Source organism: Solanum dulcamara, chromosome 5 (genome assembly GCF_947179165.1).
Source record: "Solanum dulcamara chromosome 5, daSolDulc1.2, whole genome shotgun sequence".
Lineage (NCBI taxonomy): Eukaryota > Viridiplantae > Streptophyta > Magnoliopsida > Solanales > Solanaceae > Solanum > Solanum dulcamara.
This window is the reverse complement of record NC_077241.1, coordinates 54,372,944-54,387,606: the sequence shown is the minus strand read 5'-3', so window position 1 is coordinate 54,387,606 and position 14,663 is coordinate 54,372,944.

Below are 14,663 nucleotides of genomic sequence, written 5' to 3'. Positions count from 1 at the left end.
ATATAAAATCATGCTTATAATGATCATTGATAACTACTAAAAATGTAATTGAAATAGCCCAATGCAATTCATCAAAAACTAGGGTATAAAGTTAATGGAAATTCAAGAGAATGTTAGGGGAAAACCTTGAGACTCTATGGGTGAAAGGAATCAATGGATCAATCCCCACATACCTTGATGAAATCCACTCAAAATTTGAAGAGGAACCTTGATGAACGTAAAACCCTAGCTTGAAATTATAGAAGAAGCTTAAGAGAGAATTTATGTCTTGCCTTAGGAAGATTTTGAAGAATGAATTGAATATGTGGGGAATTTGAAATGTAGGGTTAATATAAGATTTGAACTTGTCCATAAAAGTGTCTAGGTTCATTGAACCAAACTTGGGAAAACATGGAAATACACTTCATTAAATTTAAAATTAAGACCTACGAACTTAACTCTATGAGTTGTAGAAGTGTTGACGAACCATAGGAATGAATCGTCCTGCAGATATTTGAAACCCTAAGAATTGGGGTCTTCGAAGTCGTGTCTACGAGTCATGTCTATGAATCATCCTTGAGTCTACAAGTTGTAAAGCCCTCTCATCTTGGCCTGCAAATTTCTGAGTCTCTGAAGTTTTGCTATGAGTCAATATTATGACTCATCATTAGGCCTACAACTCATCTTGTTAAGTCCTAGAACCTCTCCTAAAATTTGGTCTAAAACAAGAATATGGGCACTCTGTACGACTCATCCTTATAAGTTGTAGGAACTACTACAAGTCATAAACTGACTCGTAGACTAGAATTCAGTCAATATTTTAAGGATGTCTCCTTGGTTTCAAATTTTTAACTATCAGAGTCTTACAGCTACATTGGCCCATTCGAGATTCTTGATTGTGTAGGGTCAGTGGCTTATAGGTTGGCTCTACAACCTAGCCTATCTAGAGTCCATCCATTATTTTATATGTCCATGTTTAAGAGGTATCATGGGGATGGATATTATATCATTAATAGGGACTCAGTCTTAGTAGAAAAAGAACTACAATATGAAAAAAAGACGATTGTAATTCTTGAACCTGATGTAGAAAAGCTGACGACCAAAGAGATTATCTCGGTAAAGGTCCAATGGAAGATTCTGATTGAGAAAGCTACTTGGGAAATTGAGAGGGACATGTTAGACAAGTATCCTCAGGTTTTCAATGATTTAGATACTACTTTATTCTTGTTTTAGCCAATTTTTGTAATTTTGATCACTCAGGGATGAATGATGGGTAAGTTGATATCTATTGTAATGACTTGTTCCCATCATTCTGTATAAGCCAATGCAGAAGGAATTCGATCCAGAAAACTTCTCAGTAGTCATTTGGAAATTTTGAGCCTAGGCTAAAGTTAAATAAAATCTGAGTCAAGTGAGGTTTGGATAATCTGGTAATTGATGGGTGATTTAATAATGAATTTAATCATTTAAGTTGATAGACAAGACATTGAGGAATATGTACGGTTATAAAATTGAATTCGGGCAAGTAAAACTTTCATAATTGATCTTGGCGTGAAGGGTTAATTTTAGAACGTCATAATTTGATGGTGTATTGTGAAATGGAGATTTAGGGTACGGGTTATGAGTTACTGTCTTTGTGTAACCCGCCATTGTGGGATAGTCATGTATTTAAGTTAGAAAAGTCTCAAAACCATTTTTATTTCTCCCACTTCATTCTTGAGAGACCAGAAGCGACCTGGGGCTATTTTCCTTCAGTTTTCCACCTATTTCTTCATCAAAGGTAAGTTAACCATTCCTTTAACATGTAATTTAATTCTTAGACTTTATAATCTATGGGAATTCTCTTAAGGGAAGGTTTTGGCCTAAAATTAATAGTGGGAAAAGTCCTAGTTGGAGGAGATGATCATGAAAATAGAGAAGGGTTAGTATTTTTCTATAATCCGAATATTGTAGGCCATTGTTCATTGATTATGTGTATTTCTTGTTTGTTTTTAGACCAAGAACAAGCCAAGACTTTGGATAAAGGGAAATCTCCAATTCTTTAGAGTTTTCCAAGGTTTGTTTCAAGGTAGGTGATGGTTTATTTTTATCTATGTTGTATGTGCCAGTTAACTGCAATTGATAGTATTGCGTGCAAGTTTATTCACTTTTGATTGTGATTGTGATTGTAATCGTGATTGTGATTTTGATTTGGATTGGGTACCACTCTAGTACATATTGGATAGGGTTTCACACCGACACATAACTAGATAGGGTAACACATCGGTACATATTAAATTGGATGTCACGCCATAACATATTGGATTGGGTACCATGCCGATACGTAAAAATTATTGGATCAGATATCACGCCAATACATTAATAGTTTGGGTATGGGTTCCATGAGAGGACCATTATTGACTGTTGCATTTGATATTGGCACTGTGAAACTAGTTATTTCTCCTGAAATGATAATTGGTAATGTGTTTTTATATATGCTTGTCTTTACAATATTGTGGTTACTTGTGTACATTGCATTTACTAGATTGGACGCGTGATCCTATTTGTTATATGTGTTGATACTGCACTTGCTCTTTGTTTTTTAGTACAGGGCATCTTCAAGCAACTACTAACAAACCTGAGACCATTGACCGATCGAATTCAAGGGTGAACCAATTATTTCATGTTGTCGTGGATTCTTCTAGGATCTTATTCCAAATCTTTCATACTTAGACCTTCCAGACTTTAGTTCATATTATTGCTTTCGGGGTTGCATCCCCTTACTCTTAAACTTGTTACTTGGTAGTTTTGGTACATTGACTTTCAGATTCTAAGGATTAAATTATTTATTTGATTGATTAATTTTCCTGAGTTTATGGGAATTCAGCTTAAAACTATTATAAAAATTATATTGCCACATCTCTCAAATATTTGTTTCTATATTAGGATGTTAGTCGGGGTATAGTATTGGTTATCCCACCGGAGGATTAATGTGGGTGTCGCTCACGACCCGATTTGGATCGTGACACATGCCCATTGTATCAAAGATGTCACACTTAATTTAGTCTCTAAATAGGGTGTTTAGATTAGATTGATTGAAACTTGTTTAAGTATGCTATGTTTTATTCATTTGACTTAAAGGGTGATGTATATGCAAATTTATATTTTATCGTGACTTTGACTGTCGATATTAAAATAAAATACTGAAAAGAAAAAGAAATTATACATGTTACTTTGGGATATTCAATAAAATTTATTATGCAATCTGATTATTATTATATGATGTAAGACAACTGAGGGTGAACTTTTAGTTTACTGAAGTCTTATCTAAGATTAGTCATCCTCTATTGATAAATAAGACCTTATCTATTTATCTTTAATGGATATTTTAATTTTAATCATGAATAAATTAAAAATAAATAACGATCAATTTATTGTATTAAATCATTCCATAAGAGGCTCATTATACTCTTTAAGCAGAACTTTTTGGGCTTTAGCTTGAATTGTCGAGAAGCTGAGACATTACTTGTCTTCATATATTGTATATCTCATTTAAAGTTGGACCAATCAAAGTATATCTTTCAGAAAGCGATGCCAACAAGAGCATTGGCAAAAATGATAAATGATCATAAGTGAGTTCGACATCGTGTATGTAACTTAGAAAGCGGTGAAGGGACAAGATCTAGCAAATGATATTGTTAAAAATCATGTTGATGAATTTTATGAATCACTTAGAACATATTTCCTCTATAAGGAAGTATTATTCGTAGAAGAAGATATTTTCTAAGCATATCTTGATTGGAGGGTGTTCTTCGATTGAGTAGTAATCTTTAGAGGTTTAGAAATCAGAGCAGTTTGGGTATCAGAATTTGAACTGGATTGTCTAGTGATAACAAAACTTCATGTTTCATGCACCAATATGTTCGAATAAGAAGCTTGTATCATTGGCATCAGATTTACTATCAGATATCGGGTGTATTTACACATTCCAGTATCGTATTTTGCCTATATTTAACTAAGTTTTGAATATAAACTCACATATATCCATGTGTTTTAAGTTTAATTATTGGGATGAGCTAACATATATGCTAAATTAATTTCAGGCTAAAAGAAGTAAAAATTCACCCAAAAATGAATGAAAACTCAAGTGAAGAGCCCCAAACTAAAATAAAGCCAAGTCAGGCTGAATAGGGTGGTCCACAGTGTAGGAAAAGCACCTCACGGATGTTAATTCATGCAATTGTCTTGGGCCGCATCTGAAAAGTAGACGAGAAGCCCCTGATGACCCTTGTGGTACAGACCTCCTACTCCATGAATGGGCCCACGTTGCATTAATATATTTCTGTGATGTCAAATTGACAAAGTAAAAGCCTAGTCTAACTGGAATTGGTGGATATCTCCTACCATCAATAATGGACCACATGAACGATGTTTTTAGGGTTATATACTGCAATAGAAAATAGGTTTCGATTTTCTTTGCTACGAACATCTCCATAATTATTCTTAGCATTAGGTTACTATTTTCATCGAGATTATTGTAGGAGTGGGTGATGTGAGTCCATAATACATAGTTTTAAACATTAATTATCTAACATTTAGTATTTTTATTTGTCCTTTCTGAGCATAAATTTTATGAATTATGCTAAATTATATATTTTATTTGTAGGATTAATCTGATGCAAAAATAAAGATATTTGGAGACAAAATAAATTCAATATGAAGGAAATCAAGTAGGCAATTTAATGGATTAAAGCTGAACAAGAATTGCAAATTGCAAATTCTCTTCTTGCTGTCACGTGGCAGATTTGAGGCAACAACAAAAAGAGAAGCGGTGCTGGCAGTTTGTGCGGAGATCAAATTCGATTGGTTTTCAGTTTTCTAATTAGTTTTGGACTCGGTTATTTTTTTAGGGTTTTCTAAATCTATAAATAGTCCATAAAAATAATTCTTTGACAACTAACACATAACTTTTAACCTATGACTTAGATTTTTATAGCTTGGAAATTTTGGAAGAGCCGTTGTGAAGGCCGAAAAATTGGTTTGTTTTTTTCTTCTCTATCTTTGTTAAATTTTCTTGAAGAATTCAAGATTTTGAATTTATTCTATTCAATTTGTAATAATTAAGATTTAATCTATAACAGTTGCAAACGTTAGAACTCGTCTTATTCTTACTTGCCGGATCAAAGAGGTAAGAGATGGGAAAAGGGATTAGATAACAAGATTTGAGGCAAATAATCCTCATCTAATTAGTTTGAACTGATCAAGGGATAGCTAAATCTGAGATCACTGGTAAAGGTTAGTAAGGCATACACCCATATACGGATCAAGTCGCGTGGTGATATTCACTTATTTGTCGGATCAAGGACTTAAGTGAAATTAACTTACCGATCTTGCATGTTAAGAACTAAAATCAATCACTAGTACAATATTATTGTGGAGTTATGAAGTCATGGGGAACACATTCCTAGTTACTTCTAATAATCTAAATACAAATAAATATTTAGTCTAAGCTATTGTTGTTCATTTTATTTTTGTTTTAATTTAAATCTCCCTTTTTAAATAACGACTATCAAGTTAAATTTTGCTATTGACAATATTCTTCTATATTCACTGTGGGATCGACCTCAACTGACAGTTGGATAAATATATTGTAAACGACTGTTTATATTATTTTTTGAGAAGTATATTTGGACGTTATCAAAAATGGTGTCGTTGTTAGGGAATATGCTTAGAAATAGTCTTTACTATTTATTTTCATTTGTTCTCCTATTTTTTAAGTATTATTTTTGCATTTACTTTTCATTATTATTATTATTATTATTATTATTATTATTATTATTATTATTATTATTATTATTATTATTATTATTAATAATAATAATAATAATAATAATAATAATAATTTTTACTCTTCTTGAGATGTCATCTGAAAAAGTATGCAGTGATTAGTGTTCTTGTAATTCTTGTACTTTTTTATTATGTATTCTTACAGGTTAGTTACTTTTCAACAAGATAAGTTATATGGGAACATGGAAGATTTGTTGATACTCCTCTATAAAACAAGGCAAAACTCATCGGTAGCCCTCTAAAGTTGGTACATTCACTTAGACACCTCAACTAGGCTTTGTTCATTTTAGATACCTCAGGTAAGGCTCCAATTTGTCATTTTGACACTTTTTTGACAATCATCAAAATACACTAAGTGTGTGTAATGCACTCGCCTGCCGTATCAAAAAAAGTAAATTAAATAAAGACACGTGGAATATATATATATATATATCAAAAATAAATATCAATAATGACTTTTGAATAGAACAAAATAGCCAATAATTTGATGACACGTGGCATTTTTAAAATCCAAATAATAATTTTTTAAAAAAATAAAAATTAACAATTATTAACCTCACCCACCCCGACGTCATCTTCTCCAACCCTACCCAACCAAACCCCAACAGCTCCCCCACTCCGGCGTCATCTTTTCCAACCCCACCCCACCCCAACCCCAACCCCAACCCCTCCCCTACCCCACCCAATCTTCTTCTCCTCCAACACCTATCCAACGCTATTCATATCATCTAAAGAGGAATAAATAGAGCTAAAATGACAAACAAAAATATAAATCAAATTGGATCAAAAAATCCGACAAACCTCCATTTTTTCCGGCAAGATTAATACAAATTTAAAATTATTTTCTTTGAAATTGTTAAGGAATTCAAACCTTAAAGAGACCACAACAAAATTCGAAGTCTAATTAAAAAACAAATGGGCTATTCTCCAATTTCTCAGATTTCTAAGAACAACTTCAACAATACAAGTAGTAATCTTTGAACCCAACTCATCAAGTTCTTGGATTTTTGATGAATCAAGAGGCTTAGAAGAACACACAATGAACAAGAAGAAGAAATAAAGAAGAAAAAAAAGAAGAAATGAAGAAGAAATGATGGCAGGAATGAAGAAGAAGAAGAACAAAAACAAAATATGGGTGCAGCACACGCAATGTGTCAAGTCAGCACAAAGTGTCAAAATGACAAATGGGAGCCTTACTTGAGGTGTCTAAAATGAACAAAGCCTAGTTGAGGTGTCTAAGTAAAAGTTGGTGCCAACTTTAGGGGGCCACCGATGGGTTTCGCCATAAAATAATAATTAAGCTCATGTATGAAGTTAATATGTTTAACTGTGACTTTTACAAATTAAATCCTAAGTTGAATGCAAAGATTGACGCGTTTGACAATAACAAATTAGTAAGGAAGAAAGGATGCTTATAGGCCAACTTGAGGAGCTAAAATTAGAGGGTCAATTACTTGATCATACCTTTATTGATGTTGTCACTGTTGAGAAGAGTACCTAGAGTTATGTAATGAAGTGGATAATATTATTTTTAAAAACACTAATATGTGTAAATACGAGGATGTCAATAGAAATACAATTCATAAGTTAGGGCGCATTTAACCTTATTCTAATCGTTTTTCCATATTATTTTTAGATGATAAGATATTAATCGATCCATCTGAGTGTCACGACCCAAAATCGAGTGTGATGGAACTTGCCTAACCCACTAAAGGCAAGTGAGCCTAAGAGTCTAAGTAAGTCAATAAGTGAAAGAGTAAAGTCTAATACAATATAAACAAGGATAAGCGGGAAATAAATTTTAAACCACCCAATACTTATTGTCACATGCTCAAGCCACTATATCAACAGAAATGAAAAGATACACATTCAAATGTCTCATTCCTCAAGTAGAACAAAACATAAGATAAATGGGTGGAGAGAGTCTGCCAAAGAAGACAAGTTGCTACCTCTCACGTGTACAGAAGCTCGGTCCAATCAACAGGAGTACTAAAGAAAATAGGCACTAGGCTCAGTTCCTATACAGATGTAGAAGCAAGGGTGAGCACCAAACCCGACGGTACTCAACAAATGGAACTAAACCCTAAGTAAAGCAATGCAGAATACAGGTACTCCTGATATCCCAACCACATACCACCACAACTACACATCTACACTCAAACAACCCCATTTATACAGTTTATACAACAATTATCTTAGAAATACCAAAAAGTTCACAAGAAGAAATTACATATATGTTCTCATTACCGTACTCTGGAATACACAAAAAATTATCAATCATACACAACCACGTGATGAAATAGATGCAAATGCAATATCAAATAATCGTGATGCATGTCTGTCCTATGATACACATTCTCTAATCACCTCAGATCAAAACCCATTGGGGCCTCACATAGACCATGTATTTGTCATCATTGCCGAAAGAGACCTTGGCCATAATATCCACCAAAAAAGACCTCGGCCGCTGGAAGAAACCTCCTCAAATTACCTCGATCGGTAAAAACATTAGTCCCAATATATAGTATCTCACTCATAGCACTTTCTCAGTAATCACATATAGATATATGCACAAGTAATGGGTGAATACAAAGTGAATAGTCCTAATATACTACTATATAGTCCACAATCACAACAGTCAATAACCCGAGAATTTACAACACTTAGACAATTACCCATATCCAAATTTCATAATCAATACCTCAAAATAGATGAATCATACTCAATCTACTACCCAAAATACACCCTAACCCCCACACATAGGAAAATACAAGTTTCAACATACTTAACAAAAGGTTAGAAGTCCTTTTTCCTTAGTCAAGGTCACGGTCAACTCAAATCCAAATCTCTTCCTCTCCGACGATACTTCTAGGCTGAGAATACGATTTCCGACATTGAAAGCACGACGTGTAGGTGGATCGACTCATCAAGTTGTATTGTATTAAATTGAAATAAAAGCTAAAGTATCTAATCAAATATAGACTCACAATCACATTTCTAAGCCAATGATATCAAAATCAATTAATTTGGGTCAAAAGGATAAACTAGTCCAAAAATTAGACACAAAAAATTGAGGTTCAAATCTAAATATTCTTGGATGAAAATATTCCTCAAGTAATTAGAATTCTAATGGTGAAGACCAGTTCAAAAATGGGGTTAAAATAAGTTCACAATCATAATTTTTTATAAAATTTTGAATTAGGCAAAAAAACCCAAAATCTCCAATTCAAATCACCAAATTTAAGGTTAAAAGCATAATTTAATCAAGGAAAATCAAAGATATAAGTTGAAAATGACTTACCTAATGGTTTTCCATTAAAAAATCTCTTTGAATATTATCTAGACGAGCTTGAAAATAACAAAAATGGTGGAAAATGGCTAAATCTCGACATTTCACTATTCAAGTCTCATATGCCTTTCGCGATCGCAAAGCAAGGGGCAAGGCACATCGCGATCGCGGGGGGACATCTGCGAATGCGAAGATAAGATGTAATGGCCCTCCTGGTAATTTTCATGTTTCTACTTTTGTTTCATCATTTAGACCATTCCTATAGTGACCCAGGTCATTTATGACTTCCTGACACCTGTAGCTCGGTCACGTAGTTGTTCGTTTAGGCTTTAGGCATGTTTCCTTATTTTAGAGCTTTTATAATTTGAAAAATTAACTTCGATCATAACATCAGGTTAACGACCTCACAAAAGAATTTTGATGGTTTCATCAGCTCCAAAATGGTCAAATTAGACTGATTGCATAGTCAACATAAGTATCAAGAAAATTGGTATGAGTTTGACCATTGATACTTTAGCCTTTAAAACTTGACATAAGTTGACTTTGGTCAACATTCTTGGTAAACATGCTCAGATTGAAATTTTGTCAATACAGATAGCTCCAGAATATTGAGTTTGGTCTAGAACAACCTTTTATACGTGTTCCGAGGCTTTCAATCTCATTCTGAGCCATTTTGTCTTTTTGGTCGAAATTGATGCTTGGGTGTGGGACCCACTTTTTATCAAAACGATCTCCTTGGAAATATTACAACACTATTGAGTCTGAAATATTTTTTTCAATCAAAATTGATATATGGTTTGCGTTCATGGGACTCCGAATGAGTCTGGAGCATTAAAACAATTAAATTTTGGACTGTGTTGTCACTATTAATGGTGGTTACTGTTCAGATTTAAGTCCCAACATTGACAAATGATTTTTTCACCATTTTGAGCTCGATTTAAGTGATTCAAAGGTCCAGATTTAAGAAATTTTTTAGATGAATGGGTTGGTAAGCTCGTAAGGTAATTTGGGAATTCTGTTTGATGTAAGTTTCATATTTTAGCAGATGTCTTTTATTCTTTTCAGAGTAAAATTTGGAAAATTTTGAGAAGTGATTACTTGGACAATTTAGGTCCGATTTGAGTAATTTAAAAGCCTACCTCATATGGAATTTCGAGGAGAACGTCGTGGTGCTATCAAAAACTGATTTAGGACATTTTATTGAGGTAAAAATTGAGATTTTAGTTGTTGTTTTTGTTGAATTTCGTAGTGGAATTTTGATAAACTTCGGGGACTGGTTTCTTGGGCATTTTAAGTCATATTTTGGAAATTCATTATGCTAAATTGCATATTATTTTGTGAGGAATGTTGGGGTATAGTTGGTTTCATCTACTGAGGCTTTGTTTTCATGATTTTTGCTTAAATAGGTGTTGCCCCTGTTATTGATTTTGGCCTAGAATTGGATTTTGATAAATGAAATGATTTGTGGAGTTTTTGAGCCTCGAATTATATCCCAATTTGGGATATGAGTTCGGAGGCTTGATTAGGATCTACTTTTGGGGTTAGTTTCAAAATATCTGACATGAGTCCCACAATTCCCGATTTTGACTTCGAAATTGGCTCATCTTCGAATTCAATAATTTTAATGTCATAGCAATTATATTGATGTTGTAAGTCTATTTTTTATAGTGTGGCAACATTCCGATGCCATGCAAAAAAGAAAAGCTCTTACAAAGTAATTTGGAGCGCGCGTAAGCCTACAGGTAGGTTACGACTTTATTTTCTTTAGATTGATTTGGATTGTGTGAAAGCATGTTGAGATAGATGGAATCTGAATTGGGTAGCTTATCTATATTTCTTAGGTGCTAGAAATCATGTTTTAGGCTTTTATTAGGTATTTCAGATAATTAAAAGCATGTGATCTGTTTTGTTAAATGTTAATACTTCAAGTGGCGTTGATTTCTTATACTTGGTATTGTGGAACATGTTGGCCTTAGTATACATTGTAAAACTTGCTTTTGATGCCCTGGTGTCACTCAGACGGGCTTAGATCCTTACAGAGCAGCATAGTAGGCTAGTTTTTGGTAGTTAGACCTTAGTTGGGCGGTAATCTTGCTCTTATAAGCAGCCTTATCCATAATTCCCTATGATTGTGACTTTTGAGATGTGTCAGTGATACTAGACTTCATGATAGACTAGTTTCAATTTCAGTTGAAGCCTTGGCAATATACTAATTAATTTATTATGGAGGAGATCTTCAGTAATTATTAGTGTCCAATTGAAAAGAAAAATATTCGGCACCATCGATTAAATCATCTGTGACCTTTCGGGTCCTAGTCTCAGCCTCCATTGTGAAATTCCATCGGTGAGCATCCGGGTCCTAGTCCTAACCTCCATTTTGAAATTCCATCGGAGAGCATCCAGGTCCTAGTCCCGGCCTCTACCGACTTGTTAGTATGGCAAGCATCTGGATCCCAATCTTGGCCTCGACCGTAGTGATGGATTATGGCAAGCATCTATCTCCCAGTCCTGGCCTTCACCATATTGAGAATTAGAGTGAGCATTCGTGTGCCAATCTCAGCCTCGGCCCCTAGAGTATTCATGGGTAATCGATTCTTGGATATTTCTAGTTTGGGAATAATATGGTTCTTTAGTTCTTGGTATCATAAATTCTTAGTTCCTAGTCTTTTTAGTCATAGCTATTCTGAGTACTCGGCGGGCTTATGGGGGTTCATCATAGTTTTATTTAAACTTGCACACGAGTTTTCTGATTGGGCTTATGGGGCCTAGTTAGGTGTAGTTAGTTGTAGTCTTCCTAGTTTGTATCTTTCTGTTCGTATAAATATTTGCCTTCTTTACCTTAAATGCTTATTATGACTCTTATTTAGGATTATTCCTCTTTTTCATATTTTTTTACCTTTCCTACTCAGTTGACTTATGATGCCTACTAGGTACCTTATATATGGTACTCATACTATACTATGCATCTACTTTTATTATATAGGATCAAGCATCAGCTATTACCATGGATAGATCGAGCCTATTATAGCCAGTTTTAAAGATTAGGGTGAGTACTTATTGTTTTGAGATCAGTTCTGTCTCCTTCAGCTTGGATGGCCCATCTTATTGTACGTTTGAGACTAGCCGTGTTGTATATATATTTTTGGTCTACTTTTGGGACTTACTCATTATATTTTGGTAGAAGCTTTATACTAGTGACTTCCATGTTCTGGGAGGAATTTAGTTTTTTGTATTTTGTATATATTTATCTAGTTTTTCTTTATTTTGGATTTTGTTCAGCTCTCTTAGTTTTGTTTAGTGTTTCTCCCTTATACCCATTACTTGCAGTTATTGGGTTAAGGGTTTGGCTTATCTATCGGGGGTTATGGTAGGTGTCATCATTACTTGAGAAATTAGATCGTGACAAGTTGGTATCAGAGCCCTAGGTTCATTGGTCTCACTTATACAGAGATAACGTCTAGTAGAGTCCCACCGATGGGTGCGAAGATGTCTGTGACTTATCTTTAGGAGGCTACAGGATGCCATTACTAATGTTCTCTATGTTGTGTAGTTGTATCTCTTGTTAGTTTCATGAAATCTCATTTGCTCTACTCTTTCATAAGGATGGCTCATACGCGCGGTATTACTAGTGGCGATGACCCGCCAGGATCGGGCAGACTTAAAGACCGGCCCCGTGGCATAGGAAGAGGAGCAGCACCAGTCTGCAATCACGATATATCTCCCAAGAACATAGAGGAGCATTAGGATGCCTATATTCCTCTTCAGTAGGAGGGGCCACCACCAGCAGTACAGCCTCCAGCCATACTAATTATGACCCCAACGTTACAGGCGGCGATCGCTCAGCTTCTCATATCTATTAAGGTTATACCACAGTCCCTAACCCCAGATGCTAGTATGCCAGCACCGAAGGACCAGTCTACGCTGCCAGCACCGAGGTTCAGCCACCCCCACCAGAAGTTACACCCCCGACAGTAGTTCTAAAAGGTGTTATGTCCTTATAGTAGCAGAAAATATTAGGGGTATTTCAGAGGCTATCACCCCCAACATTTTCTGGAGCTATTGGCAAGGACGCCATGGCGTTTCTAACTACTTGCCAAGGGTAGCTTTACTTCTTGGGTCTTATGGAGTTCAAACAGGCCAACTTCACCGCTCACCAATTCTGTGGATCACCCAAATAGTGGTAACGCTCTTACTTATAGACCAGGCTAAGTAGGTCACTACCATTGTCATAGGCTCATTTTTCAGAAGCCTTGTTTACTAGGTATATCTCCAGGAATGTTAGGGACCAACTTTGGGATAAGTTTACAAGGTCAGAGCAAGGTCAGGTATTAGTCGCCGAGTATGGGCAGAAATTCCACCAGCTATCCTGACATGCCACTATGATTCAACCCAATAAGAAGGAGAGAGTACAATGTTTTGTGTGTGGGTTGAGGCCCCACTTGAGATTAGGGATAGAGCACTTGGTTTTTGTTGGTCGTTCTTTCCTAGATGTACCATGTCTGCACTATAGATATTATTTATTTCCAAGCCTAAAAAGGCAGTGATAAGAGGCCCAAGCATCAGGGCAGCTTCCGTGGGTCTCGGTTTAGGGGAGAAGATAGCTATGATAGTCCCCACTAGTAGTTTCAGCATGATAGGCACCAGCAGGTATCCGATTCAGGCAGCCCTGCCAACAGCTGAGGGTAGACAGCCCCATTTGGGGGGTTCCACCATAGGGCAAAGCTTGAGGAGTTCAAGTCTACTTTCTTTCTATCATGATATGTTATCACAGGTCACTCCACTTTGAGGTGTAATGATTTTTGTTCACTAAAGCACTAGATAGAAAGTTGCCCAACCATGCTAGAATATTGGCAGAAGTACCACCTCTACTTGGAGGCGGAGATTGGGGTCAGGGCCATAATGATGGCCAGTAGAGTGTTCGGGGATGTCCTCGGGGAGGCAGGTCAGGTGGTAGGTTAGAAGGACATGGAGAGGATGACAAAGCATTTTTATGTTATTCCAGCTAGGGTACAGGCCGAGGCATCAGATGATGCCATCACACAAATTATCCTCAGATGTAAGCAAATTGCTTTAGCTTCATTTGATCTAGGTTACATGAATTTTTATGTGTCTTTATATTTTTCTCCTCATTTAGGTATTATTTATGAGTCACTTGAGGTGTTGTTTCATATTTTGACCCCGAAAAGGGATTATTTAGAAGTGGATCAGGTTTGTAGATCATGTATGGTGACTATTCAGGGGCATGAGGCCTAGAAAGATCTTATTTTACTTGATATGATGGACTTTGATGTTATTTTGGGCATAGATTGCCTATCCTCTCACCATGCAGTTTTGGATTATTATGTCAAGATCGTTATCTTAGCCATGCTCGACATTCCTCTAGTCTTGTGGCAGGGTACTTATAGCAACTCACTGATGGGGATTATATCCTTTATGTGGGATCGACAGCTAGTTTCTTTCGGGTGTTAGGACTACTTAGCATATGTCTTTGATGTGTCCATCGAGGCCCCTTATATTGATTTAGTTCTTGTGGTCCAAGAGTTTATCGATGTTTTTTCTACCATCTGAC